The 12,799-nt window shown below is 49.1% G+C and overlaps 2 long non-coding RNA genes across 3 annotated transcripts in view; one reads left to right on the top strand and one right to left on the bottom strand.

Annotated features, from left to right (window-relative positions):
- The first annotated feature begins 2,072 nt into the window (after positions 1 to 2,072).
- LOC117245233 lies at positions 2,073 to 5,657 on the top strand. Of its 2 annotated transcripts, XR_004499692.1 has the most exons (4): positions 2,073 to 2,257; positions 2,357 to 2,389; positions 3,083 to 3,186; positions 3,304 to 5,657. It is a non-coding gene; the product is annotated as an uncharacterized LOC117245233 (long non-coding RNA). The 2 variants fall into 2 exon arrangements; XR_004499691.1 differs by having other exon boundaries at positions 3,083 to 5,657.
- Positions 5,658 to 7,411: 1,754 nt separating this feature from the next.
- LOC107211980 overlaps positions 7,412 to 12,799 on the bottom strand; it is a 6,059-nt gene continuing 671 nt past the window's right edge. Inside the window, exons 2-3 of the long non-coding RNA XR_002002313.2 lie at positions 11,034 to 11,210; positions 7,412 to 8,628 (exon numbers count right to left, since the gene is read on the bottom strand). This is a non-coding gene — a long non-coding RNA (uncharacterized LOC107211980). The remainder of the gene's footprint in view (positions 8,629 to 11,033; positions 11,211 to 12,799) is intronic.

The following is a 12,799-nucleotide window of genomic DNA, read 5'->3' as shown; positions in this document are numbered from 1 at the left end:
CATTCTTGATCCCCCTCTCCCTGCCTGCCACACTGAAGGTACAGCTCAGAAACAACCAGCATCGCTGTGGAGAAAAGCAGCTTCTGTCTCTATAGCAACAGCAAGGGATGGTGGGTGCAGCGTCCCCTGTCCCTGTGACCTGGAGCAGGACACAGGCTGCTCAGTGCAGATCCTCACCGTGGCAATGTGGGGAGAAAAAAGGCCAAGTGGTTTGAAGTCCTTCAGGATTGCCCAGGAATGTGTTTTGCCTGAACCTTCAGATCCCCAAATTCAGCCATACAGCTTGTGAGGCATGGGAGGAGGAATGGTCCTTCCAAGCCAAGACCTGTGCAGCCAGAAGGAATGAACAAGTACTGACCATGGCATCTTCTGCCTTTCAGTTCATCTAACACATTAATTAAGAAAATGGCCAGGAGGAGGCAAATACAGTGTGTGGGTTGGGGACTGCTGCTATCAGCACTCCATGGTGCCACTGGGAGAGTCCCAGGCTGCTGTAATGATGATTTCCTGTGTGATCCTGCAGGGGACAGTGAAGGGCCCCTCCTTCCCTCCCCCTAATGCTGATTATGCTCAGCAGCAAAAAGAGATTTTAATTTATTAAATTTAAAAAAAAAAAAAAAAAAAAAAAAAGGTGGGGGCCAGGGCAAGTGGCAAATCTGGATTATATCTTTGGGCATATGTGGCAATCACGCCTGGGGTGTTTAGTTCTCCTCCCCTCAGTCTAAGCTGATGTTTTTTTCCTGACAAACTGTTTTGTATATTTGTGGCTGGGGCTGTGCTGAAATGAAGATGGGATAAATCCTTTCCCATATCAGGGCTATGCTGCCCTCCCTGCCATGGCAAGGCTGTCTCTGTCCCCCAGGAAGGGGTGACTCGTTGTCCTTCCCAGGATGAGGCAGCTCAGTGGGAGGGACCTGTGGGAGATGGTGGAGGATGGGTTGGCAGATTTGGGGATTGAGGGGAGAATTAGAAAGGCTGTCATACAGTAGCACAGGTGTGGCTCTGCTTTACCCCAGGCTGGGTTTTCTTGGGCAAACACACTCCTTTTATTCAGTCAGGATGTTTCTGAGGGGGCTGAAGAGACCCATGGGTTTATCTTGCTCCCAGGAGCTCTGTGCAGTAGCCCCAGCTCCTGTCACAGCCCTGACATTGCAGCACCAAGCCACACAGGATATCCCTGGCAGCCACAAACTCACTTTTGAAGATCTAAGGTTTCATTCCAATTAGGAATTAGGAAAACCTGCATGGTTTTTAGTTAGGATTTTTAATTAAAGTGATAATTAACCATGTAATTTCCTGGCTAAAAATTTTATATATTGGGCAAAGCCTAAGGAGTTGGGACGATGTCTCCCATTCACATGCATATATTCCAGAGGGTGCTGTAACACAAAAGATTGATGAAGACAGATGATGCCTTTTATGTGTTTTTGGTCACCTAAACTAGAGATGAGGCCCTTGCCTTCAGGCAGAGACCTGGACATAGAGGCTGCAGGGTGGGAGCAGGTGACCAGAGATGTTTTTCTCTGGTGTTGACCCAAGTGTTTGGCTGATGTTCCTATGTCTGCATACAGTGCTTGATTTAGGGGTGATGCTGGGGCTCTGCCCCCCAAGACAGGCAGGGATGGGGTTGTTTCCTTCCATGCCTCGCTGGGACTCGGAGCAGCAAAGATCTCTGTGCTCGTTCATTCCCCAGGACACAGGAGTCAAAGCGGATTAAAGGTCCCTCAGCTGATCACATTTATTTCATTATTTGAGTGAAATCCCTTGTAAATACCACCTCCCTCCCTTTTCTTTTTATAAAAATAGAAGGCACGAAAGAATTGGAGATTTAGGAAAAGTTAATCACAGGAGTCACTTGAAATCCATTAACCTCACACAGCCTGAGCGAGGCTGATCCGTGCCTGAACCCTGCTCCAGAGAGGAGATGCTGAATGGCCTGGGGGGCCCCAACCCTGCCAAAGAAGAGCTTTCCCTGGAAAATACCTGGTTCTTAGCAGGCTGGGTGGTATTACAGCCTTTGTTCACAGTCTGGCCATGATGAAGTGCTAATTGCAGTGTTGGAGCTGAAGCTCCCAGGAGGCTCCAGAGCTCTGGGCAAGTGGGATCACTTATGGGAGCCCTGCAGCTATGGGCTCAGGGCCATTGGAAATGCCAGTGCTCTTCCCTTTACCCTGTGCTTCCTCTGATCTTCTCTGGAGGATGGGACTTGGGCTTTGCACAGGGATCTATCCCAGTTTTTCTAACAAATTTTAAACAGGTGCAGATGTTTTCCATTCCCCAGAAACTTCCCTGAGTCCCCATCCCTCCAATATCCCTGTGCCCTTGGGACTCTCTCTGACTTCCTCTCTTCTCCCAGGACTAGCAGTTTTGTGCAAGACCATCAGTGCTGGTAAGCCAGACCCGTAGAAATTAATTAAATGAAAAGCAATGGGAACAGAAGCTGAAGGCTAAAATGATGGATGTTCATGAAACACTTGCCCAGAGCCCAAAGTGCTCTGGGCATTTAGTGATGTTTGCTTCCAGCCAAGGAGCTATGCAATAGTTAAACATACTCAATGCAGTAGTGATGAAGGAATCAGCCTCTGGTATCTGGGTGTGGGTCCAGAGTTGATACCTGCTCTCCACTGGGATTTGCATCTTGGAGCTGCCAGCACTGGTTTGTCATGGATTGCTTCCCCTGGCTGTGGGGAGGTTTATTTGCTTTAAATCCTAAACCTTGAGTTGTGTATTAATAGCACAGTAATGCATCGCTTTTGTGTCCAGCACAGGGGTTATATAAAACACAGATTAATGGGAATCAGCAAAATACAGGAGCATGTGGAGGGATGCCTTGGAAGGGGAGGCAGGAGGGAGGTGGCAGGTCCAGAGGGTACAGAGGGTGGCTGAGTGGGTTCAGAGCACTTCCTGGCAGGATTTGCTCCAGTAATTGTTCTGCAGCCCATGATTTAAGCCATTTCCTGAACCAGCATGTCTGCGATCAGGGGTCTTTTGTCCTTGGGTGATAACAAGAAGGCAGAAAGGGGATCTGGGAATTTGAGTGGAAATAGCTGCTTTTTGCCTTTTTTTTTTTTTTTTTTCCGAGCTGATATGCATCGTTTCTACAACTTCAAAAAAGCAAACATAGTACAGGCAGGAAGATGAGTGAACATGCAGTAGTCCAAAGGAAAGGCACATCTTTCACTAGGGGTAAATGAACCTCCATTCCCAACGTGGCTCGTTTCTCCTCTCCCATCACAAAAAGCAAGGTGATACTTGGGCCAAGAAAGGCTGAGAATTCTCACAAGTTCCTTTCTGCTCTTGCAGTGATCAGTGGAAGATCAGTGCTGGTTTCCATGCACAACCCAGAACAGCAGTTCCTCAGTTCTGGGCAGAAAAGCTCCCCCTTGCAGACTCCTCAGCCCAGAAACATTCAAGATATGCTCAAGGGGCAGCAGAGATGCTGATCCAAACCCCTCCTGATGCTATTCCTCAGAGCAGGGGCAGGGCAGGAGAGAGAAAACAACAGGTTTCTGGGCACCTGTCTCTGATACGACCTTCCCTGGGAGAGCATGACCTCGGCAGCTCTGCCCTCCCCACGGGAAGATGCCTCCCACCCCGGGAGGAAGGCACAGCTGGACTCCAACCATCAATCACCTTCCACCGGGAAGGGCTTGTGGGATTCCTGGTGGGGTGACTTTTTTCAAAGCCTCCTGCAATAACAGCAACCGTTGCTCAGCTTCCTTTCTAGATAACCTTTTTCCTGCTGCCCAACATGCTTATCTGCTGCAGACAGGCTGGCAAGATGAACCGGAAAGCTGATACCTTATCTCTCCCCCTCAAGGAGCCCATTTAAGTGTTGGAATGTGTTGAGATGGTTAATGATTGTTAAAATCCAAGTGAGGAACATGGACCTAAGGACAGGTCCTGCTGGGAGGGAACACTTAGTCAAAAAGGACTTTCCAGGCTCTTCTATCTGCCAAAAGATGCATCATCTAAAATGTAAAATATTTATTTAAAACTAAAAAGTATAGACTGGGTTTCTGGCTAATCTGGGGGTTACCACTGCAGGCTGCTTTCAACTCAATGAGGTTTGCTGTGTCCCTTGCATATGTTTTTGTCTGTGTCTCAGTTTACTCACTGCAGGAAATACACTGCTGTGGGTCTGCCCTGCAAGGGATGCAGTGTGTGAGTCCTTTAATCTGACTGCTGTGGGAAGCAGTAGGATGCTCACACATTCATAAAGGTAAATAGGATTGGAGTGCTATCGGGCTAATTGAACTGAACGGGGCTCAGCGGCTCAGTCAGCCTGATACAATGAAATGAGACCTCTCTGGGGACACAGGAGTCAAGCATAGCTTCAGCACTTCACTTATTTAAGCCACTGCAAGTGGCAGCTACAGCAACAGCAATTGCAGGCGCCGGGATTTGAGCACTGTGACAGGAGAGGGGCCAGGGAACACCGGCATGGCCAGGGTGATGTCTGTAACAGCTGCTGGGGATGGGTGAGACAGGCTTATTTTGGTCCTGACCTGGGTGAAAAAATAGCTGTTGGAGATGTTGCCAGCCTGAAACACTCTGCCAGCAAGAGCCAGAGTGCTCTCCTTCCTGAAAGACAACTGTGTTCCAGCACACCTGGGGGTTAGGGTGGAGAAAGGAGAGCAGGGCCAGGCAAACCCTCACACAAGTGGGTTGTGTGACCCTGAGGAGCTCTGGGAGTGCCCAGATCCCAGCACACAGAGCAGTGAGGGATGGGAGCAAGGGGTCCCTGCACCCCCTGCCCTAACAGCACCCACGAGGGCCAGGCTCAGACCTGGGCATGGTTCTCTGCCACTCCATCTGCTCTTGGACTATGTTTGCGAGAGAAACTGTTCAGCTGCAATGCTACCATGGCCTGCTGCATCTGAAAGTTAATCTGTTCCACATCACTGATTACTTTTCCCTAGTGATGCATAAGGAATCACCCCAGAGCAGACCTCAGCCTGTCTCAGCCAAGAGCTTCAACAGAAACACAGGTGATCTTGTGGCAGCCAGGCTGGGACAATGTTCTTTCTGGGAGGTCTGATCCCATCCCAAGCTTGCTAGAGCTGCCCTATCCCCTGAGGCTTTTCATCCCCTGCAAAACTCTTGAAATTAAACACTGCAATGTGCATGTTTGCAAGATCCTCCAAATGCTCTTTGCATCTTATGATGTCCTTGACACCATCCTATTGGGTAGGAGCGGGTTGCCAACCTCAGCCACAACCTTTTTGGGGTTGCAGAGAGGACCCTGTAGGGAAGCAGGACGGGAGGCCTGTGGTACTCATTTTTCTCTCCATGATGTGATTTGATTACATTGAGGAGGAGCAAGGCTGTAATGGCTGCTGTGTCCTGACATAGCTGATCAATCCTGTGTGTCTTTGCTCCTGCCCCCTTGTTTAATTCCTTTAGGACAGCACTTGTGTTTTTGGGGTCATTGCAGCTCTAATCTTCACTGCACTGCTGGGTGCAGTGACTGTCAGGATGGGGCTGAGCTGTCCTGCAAATAGAACAAGGCCATCTTAGCAGTTGTCCCTGTCAATGTAAAAAGTAGGAATGAGGGAGATCCATCTGAGCTGCTCGGCGCCTGTCTTGTGATCCTGAAACCCAAGAGCCCCCCCTGACTCAGCAGGTTATTAATAACCCCCTGGCTGTGCTCCCACCGTAGCGCCTGCCAGCCCTGGCACCGCCTGGCTCTCCTCCGTTTGGAAGTGAGATGCACATCCCAGGCAAGGGCAGGAGCTCCTTCCTGCCCACCCCCACACCCCATTGCTCACCCACAGGGCTGGGCAGGAATGCTGTGAGGCTCATGGAGGGGTCTGGAGAGACCCAGGGTCTCTCTCTGCGGTCCTGCAGCACAGTAGAGGCTCCTGCTGAAATCAGTCTCATTGGATCCTTGTGCCACATCCTCTGTTTTTTATGTCTAAAATTATTCCTGGTCCAGGATGCAGGACAGGTGAGTTTGGCCTCCTGGAGTGTCAGCAGTGCCACCTACCCCCTCCCCAGGCTGGGACACACTGGGTGTCCCCAGGCTGCTGCAAACCCTGGTGGCACTTGGCCCCTGTGTCTATTTGGACAGGACAGGATCTGCCAGCCTCTGAGTTCCCATCTGTCTCTGCTGAACCTTTGCCTATGCTCCCCTTCCCAGGCTTGTGAGGGCAAAGCAGATGAGCCACAGATCCCTTGGAGATGAGCTGAGGGGAAAGAATGGCACATTCAACAAAACTGTGGTGATGATGCAATCCGACTTTGGTCTATTCCAAAGGGAGCACCCGGGCCACAGGCAGTGTCCTGAAGGTCCCTGCCAGCCCTGGTGAGCACAGACCAGAGCTGCCCAGCTCTCCTCATGCCCAGAGTGGGCTGTAGCACATCCACATCCCCACCACGTAACACAAACACCCTGGCCCCAGGGGCTCAGCAAAGCTGCAGGGTGATTTGGTGTGGGAGTGAGTCCGGCTGTGTTCACCAGGGCACACAGAACTCGCTAGCCAGGTTCATTACAACTCCCTGTGTTCTAAACAGCAAAGTGGAGGTGCCCACAGCATCAAGAAAAACCCACTCACACATGGCAAAGCATCTACTCGACACCTCGGTCACCTCTTTGAGCACCAGCGGGGGTGTGAGCCCAGCGTACCCCGGGGACCCTGGGCAGTCCTCCCGGCACAGAGGGTGGAGCTGGGGGAGCCCTTCGAGCCCCCCGAGCAGCGGGGCGCGCAGCAGCCAGGACCGGGGACACCGGGGAGAGCCGGCGGCTCTAGGCTGGGTTTGTCGCTCCATCTAGTGGGGACACGGCGGGATGTCGCCGCCGCCCCGGATTGCGGCCCTGGGAGGGCAGCCCCGAGCAGCCTCCGGCACGGCGATGGCCCCGGCCCTGCGACCCCCCCGAGTCCCGGGAGCTGCGCCTTGTGCCCCCAGCACAAACCAAAGTCCCGTGGGAAGTTACACCCCGAGCCATGTGGCCCTTCTGGAAGGGAGCAGGGACACAGGGACAGAGAGGCAGGATGGAGTTTTGGGGCCGATGCTGTGTTTTCCCTGAGCAGAGGTAGTTAGCATCCACTGAAATTAGGAATTGTGCTAATAATTAAAGAAGCTGAACTCAAAAGGGACCACGTGTGATCTCCTGAGACAGAAGGGACAAATCTAGTCATGAGAAAAAAACACTCACTAGAGAGTTATTTCATTAATTCCCAAAGGAAATGCTGTAGCTCTAGAGGTGTTCCAAACAACAGCAGTGGCTTTGGGGCTGTGGAAGTTCTTCCTGCAGCCTGTTAATTGCAGTTACCATTTCTGTCTCTGCACGTGTGCAGGATTCACATACTGGCTGGGCTGTGATCATCCTGTCACTGATCAGAGCCACGCTCAGCAGGGACAGCTGGCTGTTTACAGCAGGGACTGAAGCTCTACCAAAATCCACCCATTCTCATCAGCTCCAGCGCGTCCAGAAGCAGCTGATAGTTCCCTTTGTCAGAGGGAAGCAAGATATTTTTGAACTGTGGAACAGCCGCTGTCTTGCCACGGATGGAGGGGAGGAATCAGATTGTTGTGATGGAAGGTTGAAACTATGAACCCATTGTGTCCTTGAACTCACATCCTGATCACAACTATAGTCATTATGAGAGTTTCAAGGTAGGAAACAAAAATATTTTGTAGTTTAAATCTGGACTGATCTTCAGATTTAGAGTGAAAGAAGTTTGATATATTCATATTATGAATTGTCATAAGAGTCAGGTTGATCTAATACAGGTCATGTTGAATCTATGAAACCCATGTTGAATAACTGGATCCCCTTATTTGTCTTGGATGGTTTTTTTTCAACCTCTTTGATGAAGGGGGCATTGATAAAGCAAACAGAGGTGCTAACTGAAAAAACCCCAGGTGCTCCTATAAGTGTTTTTCTGCGTGTCTTGGAAGTGTGTTGTATCGACAAGACACCCAAATCTTTGCTTGACAAAACTTTAGTGCTTGCACATCCATCTCCCTTTTTCCCCTCTTTTCTGAATGTGCTGAAAACTCATCATGTCAGCAACAATCTTTGGAGTCATTTGAAGAACACAAGCTGTCACATTGTAAGAAAGGTGTGTGCTGTTTCTTGATTTTTTTTTTTTTTTGAACCTCCTTTTATTTAAGTAACCAAGGTTTTGTGAGGGTTTCCAAGTGGGTATAGCAAGGCTGGGCTTTAAAATCTGCCTAAAGAACAGCCTTGCTGTCTTCTGAACAGCCCAGCCAAAGGAAAAGCTCACCAAGCCAGGATGAGCAGGAGCAGTAGACTTGTTTTGCAGTCATGCACAAGGAAAAACTGAAGTCATGGTCGATGAAGTGCCTCCAAAATACTTGCACTATCAGGCAACTGGTATTTGGTTTTTGTTGCAGGCAAAGCTCAGTGCTCAGGCCAGCTGAAAGCAATTCATTTCTCTTCTCATTGGAAGAATAGTTTCTTCCTTTTAATCAGCTCTGTTTTAAATGATTTCCATTTTTAGTGCCTTAAATAGTAAGTTTGGTTTGTCCTTCAGGCAGCCAGCATTTTCTCATGAAGAATGGAGTGGGTCTGCAGCCTTTAAAAGGACAAACAATAGACTGGCAAACAAACATTTCCATGGCCTCTTGTTTTCATACAGAGCCTGTAATTCCCATGGGCTGCAAAGGAATAAAAATCAACAGCCTCTACCTGATCCAGCAGCTAGAAGAAGCAGTAAGTAACACAATTATTACAAGTAACCCAGTTTGGAATAAAGGCCAAGATTCCTGTGTTGTCATAATATTTTCCCATTCCCAGTATTTCATACTCTATTTCAGCTTAGACAGGTGAGAGACTCCAGCTTCCTCTCTCATCAGAATATCTCTTTCTTCTTAAAAAGCATCTCTATTGATATTAGGTCTTATTTAAGAGGGGGAAAAATCTTTTATATGTGAGACCCAATGTCCCTTTGTTCTACTTGAGGTCTGGCTTTCAAAACATTTCCTTATATTTGGATAACACAGCCTCATACGTGGGATTAGAGAGAGCTGTCAGAACTACTCATGTCTTCTCTCCCACCTCTCAAATATGACAGCTCAACTCTATTGATGTTCTTGCTGACTGGGTTTTGGGTCCTAAGGCCCTGCTCACTTAGTTGCAGGCTTCAGTTTCCCAGTAGCTGTCTCAGATGAGTTAATGAAGTCAGTGCAGGCACGAGGCATTCTTGATTTAGACACAACTGAATTTGAAATGATTTTCATGCTTCAGGGCATAAACAGGTCCTACCTCATGGAATTATAAAGCATATTCTCCTGTGGACAGGTTATTCCACAACTGACCATTGAGTGTTTCTCCTGCAGCAGCTGATGTTGGCTGCTGTCTGAGACAGATGGAAAACTGGGAGGACTGTGACCTGACCCTCTAAGATAAATGTGTACTTTGTGGTGCCAAATGGCCTCTGGATGGGGAACAGAGAAGGATCACTTTGCTTTTTCCAAGTGTGTTGTGGAGTTTTGTGAATGACTGTGAGGGCAGTAAGGCCCTGTCCTGTGGAGCAGGCTGCCGTTTACAGCTGAACAAAGTGATAGCAAAATGGCACAGGAGCACTGAGCCTGTAAATCACCCTGCTTGGTGCAAGGCAGGGGCAGGGATTGATGGATTCAGAGCAAATTTTTGTAGAAGCTGTAGAATATAATAGAAATTCTATTATTTCTAGGAGGTCTTATATCAGAAGACATTTCTTTAGATGTATATCCTATACTAGGGCTGTAAGTCCTCTGTAATGGGTATTTTGTGTTTGGCAGATTTCTCACTAGTGGAAGGATGAAGCACACAGTAGGATTTCTGCTCTTTCTTGTAATTAGTCCTGCAAGGAAGAAGCAGAACACTCCTGAGCTTGGCTCTCATGTCCAGGGGAAAATTTGGTAAGCACTCTGTAACAGGTGAAAAATCAGAGTGGGTGAGTTGTTTTTCCAGAATAGATCATGCATAGAGCTATGCACTGAATTTCATCCAGATGAAACCTGTTCTTCAGTCTCTGCCCAAACCACTTCTCATTGTTAATGCTCCTCTCTCTGTTGTGGGTCTAATCCTACGAGCTCTCACAGCTCTCAAACCAGTTGTTTTGATTTATACATATGCTGGTGAGAGGTGGTGCAGATCTTTTAAAGAGCACCAGAAGAAATTCCTCACTTTATGCCAAGGTCTGATCCATGGGTGTCCCCATGGACCACATGTAGTTGACCAGGATGTAAAGGAGCCACACTCTCTCCTGTGGTGGTAGAGACAAGAAATGCCCTCTGACTACCCAGATAGTGCCCAGCTTTGAACAGGGAGGGGGTGGAAAATCCAGCCCTGATGCAGTCCTGAGCCAGACTTGCAGAATTCCAGAGCTGGCTCTGGCACACTGCTGGGGACAAGTGGAAAAGCCAGGAGCTCGTGGGCACTGCAGTGTACACACCTGGTAATGAATGTACAATTGTTTTTCATTTGTTTACTTTCGCCTTTTAATCGCCACAACAGTTTGCATTAATTTTTTCATTAATTGCTGCGTCTATTCCCTTGGCCTTGGATCATTGCCTTGGAGATGCACGGGAGACCTTCAGAGAACTGCTTGTAACAGCAGCAGGTGTGGATAGTGCTGACCTGGACAAACCTGTGTGAGTCACCTGCTGATGGTGGGGGTTGTCAGTGTCTGCATGAGTCACTGAAAGTGAGGGGATCCCACATTCCTGATCTCCCTAAGGGAAATGTTAATGCCTTTGGGTGGCTTCCTGTGACTGTGCACCTGTGGCTGCTCCTGTGGAGGACAGTGAGGTTTGCATGGACAGAAAGCAGGTTAGAAGAGCTGCTTGTATGTGTGTGTACTTCTCTGACCAATGGAGAACGAAAAAATTAAGTGGACCAGACTAATGTCCCAGCTGCCAGCGAGTTGGTGAGAGCAGGAGTTTGGGAATGTCAGGAAGGAGGGTGGGGTCCAGTAGGGAAAGAAGTGGAGGGCATTGGCCTCCTGTCTCTGGACAAGCAAAAAAACTCTTCTAGAAAGATGAGATGGGACACCAAGGGGGCAGGAGTGGTGTAATACCTTGATATGCAGAAAAGGACATCTGACAACCAGATGATGGCTTTCAGCAGCACTGGTGCATCTCTTGGTAGCTCAGTGCCTGGCAACTTCAATAGCAGTGTAGATCAACTGTAGGAACATCCCATATGGTCCAGAAAGCTGTTCATGCATTTCTTCCCTCTGCATTACTCTTGATGGCTGTTTGAGATCAGACATATCTCTCATGAGCAGTGATCTGGGTGCCTGGCCTTATGCTGTTCCTGTAAAGTGGAGAGAGGTGGGAACTGTTCCTGCTGAGGCATTGCCTGCACTGAGGAAATGTGCTGCAAAATTCCTCTAAAGCCACCTTCCCTTCCTGGGCAAGGGCATGTGGGATGACAGCATATGACTGGTGACCCATGAATAAGCTAAAGAGTGCATCTGCATGACACCAGCAATTGCCCAGGTGCTTGTCCCATATATAAATATATATATATATGTGTGTGTGTGTGTGAGTGAACAATTTTTCTGAACTGCTGGACAGTCCCTAAGAAATAAATGCATGCGTGTACCTCCACTCTGGCCTTCTGTCACCAAATGTCACAGTGACAGGCATCTGTGTGTCCTATAGGACAGGGAAGGAGAATTAAAGGGAGGCTGCTCTGTCCTTGGATGCAAGGAGACTACATCTCCAAAGCTAAAAAAGATCCACTGGGCAGAGGAACTGCAATTTGCAGTAACTTTTACAACACTATCTTTAGTACAAATTTCTTGCCAGTGCTGCTGCTCAGTTTGTGTTGACCTGAAGCTCTTTTTGTCTAAGCAGGGACCATGTTTGCCGATGAAGCAATTGGCATTTTATGGCTTTGTAGAGTGTTTCAGGAGAGGAACGACTGCCTCACTCTACTGCATTCGTTTCCATCATCCTTAGTGAGAGAACAAATTAAAAGATATTTCTGGACTGAAGTCCTTCCAAGGGGCAGCTCCTCCAGGTTGCCTTTGAACCTGCTGCCCATGAAACCACGGGGCAACAGCAGGAAGCCTTCAGTGGTGTTTTCTGGACCCCTCAGGTTGGACAGGAATCCTCATGGTCCTGTCATCACCCCATGTCCCTGTCATTGCCCTTTGGCTCTGGGATCATAAAAATGTGAGGGAAAAAACTTCCAGTACCCCCTTGGAGACATCGTCCCTGGCACAGGGGGTTCAAGCTTGGGGTGGTTGTAGCTGTGCACCGTGCAGTGACCACCCCTGCCTTATAAGAGAGATGCTCCAGTGCTGCAATCATCCTTTTTGCCCTCGCCCTGGACCCACTCCAGAAGCTCTGTGTGCCCCTGAGGGGAGCTCACAGAATCACAGATTAATTGAAGTTGGAAGGGACCTCTGGAGATCAATGCAGTGTCACCTGGAGCAGGTGACATAGGAAGGTGCCCAGGTGGGTTTGGAATGTCTCCAGAGTGGGAGACTCCACGCCCTCCCTGGGCACCTGTTCCAGAGCTCTGCCACCCTCAACCTAAAGAAGTTCCTCCTCATGTTGAGGGGAAACTTTTTGTCTTTTAGTTTATGGCCATTGCTCCTCATCCTGTCACCGGGCACTGAAGAGAGTCTGACACCATCCTCGGACTCAGCAGGGAGGTATTTCCATGGATTGCTGAGATCCCCCCTCAGCCTCCCCTTCTCCAGACATACCCGGCCCAGCTCCCGCAGTGTCTCCTCATCAGAGAGGTGCTGCAGCCCCCAGATCCTCCCTGTGGCCTCCGCAGGACCCTCTCCAGCAGCCCCTGTCCCCCCTGAGGGAGCTCCCCCTCAGC

This window comes from Parus major, chromosome 17 (genome assembly GCF_001522545.3).
Source record: "Parus major isolate Abel chromosome 17, Parus_major1.1, whole genome shotgun sequence".
NCBI lineage: Eukaryota > Metazoa > Chordata > Aves > Passeriformes > Paridae > Parus > Parus major.
Note: the sequence above shows the minus strand (reverse complement) of the source record. Positions and strands in the feature narration are given on the sequence as shown.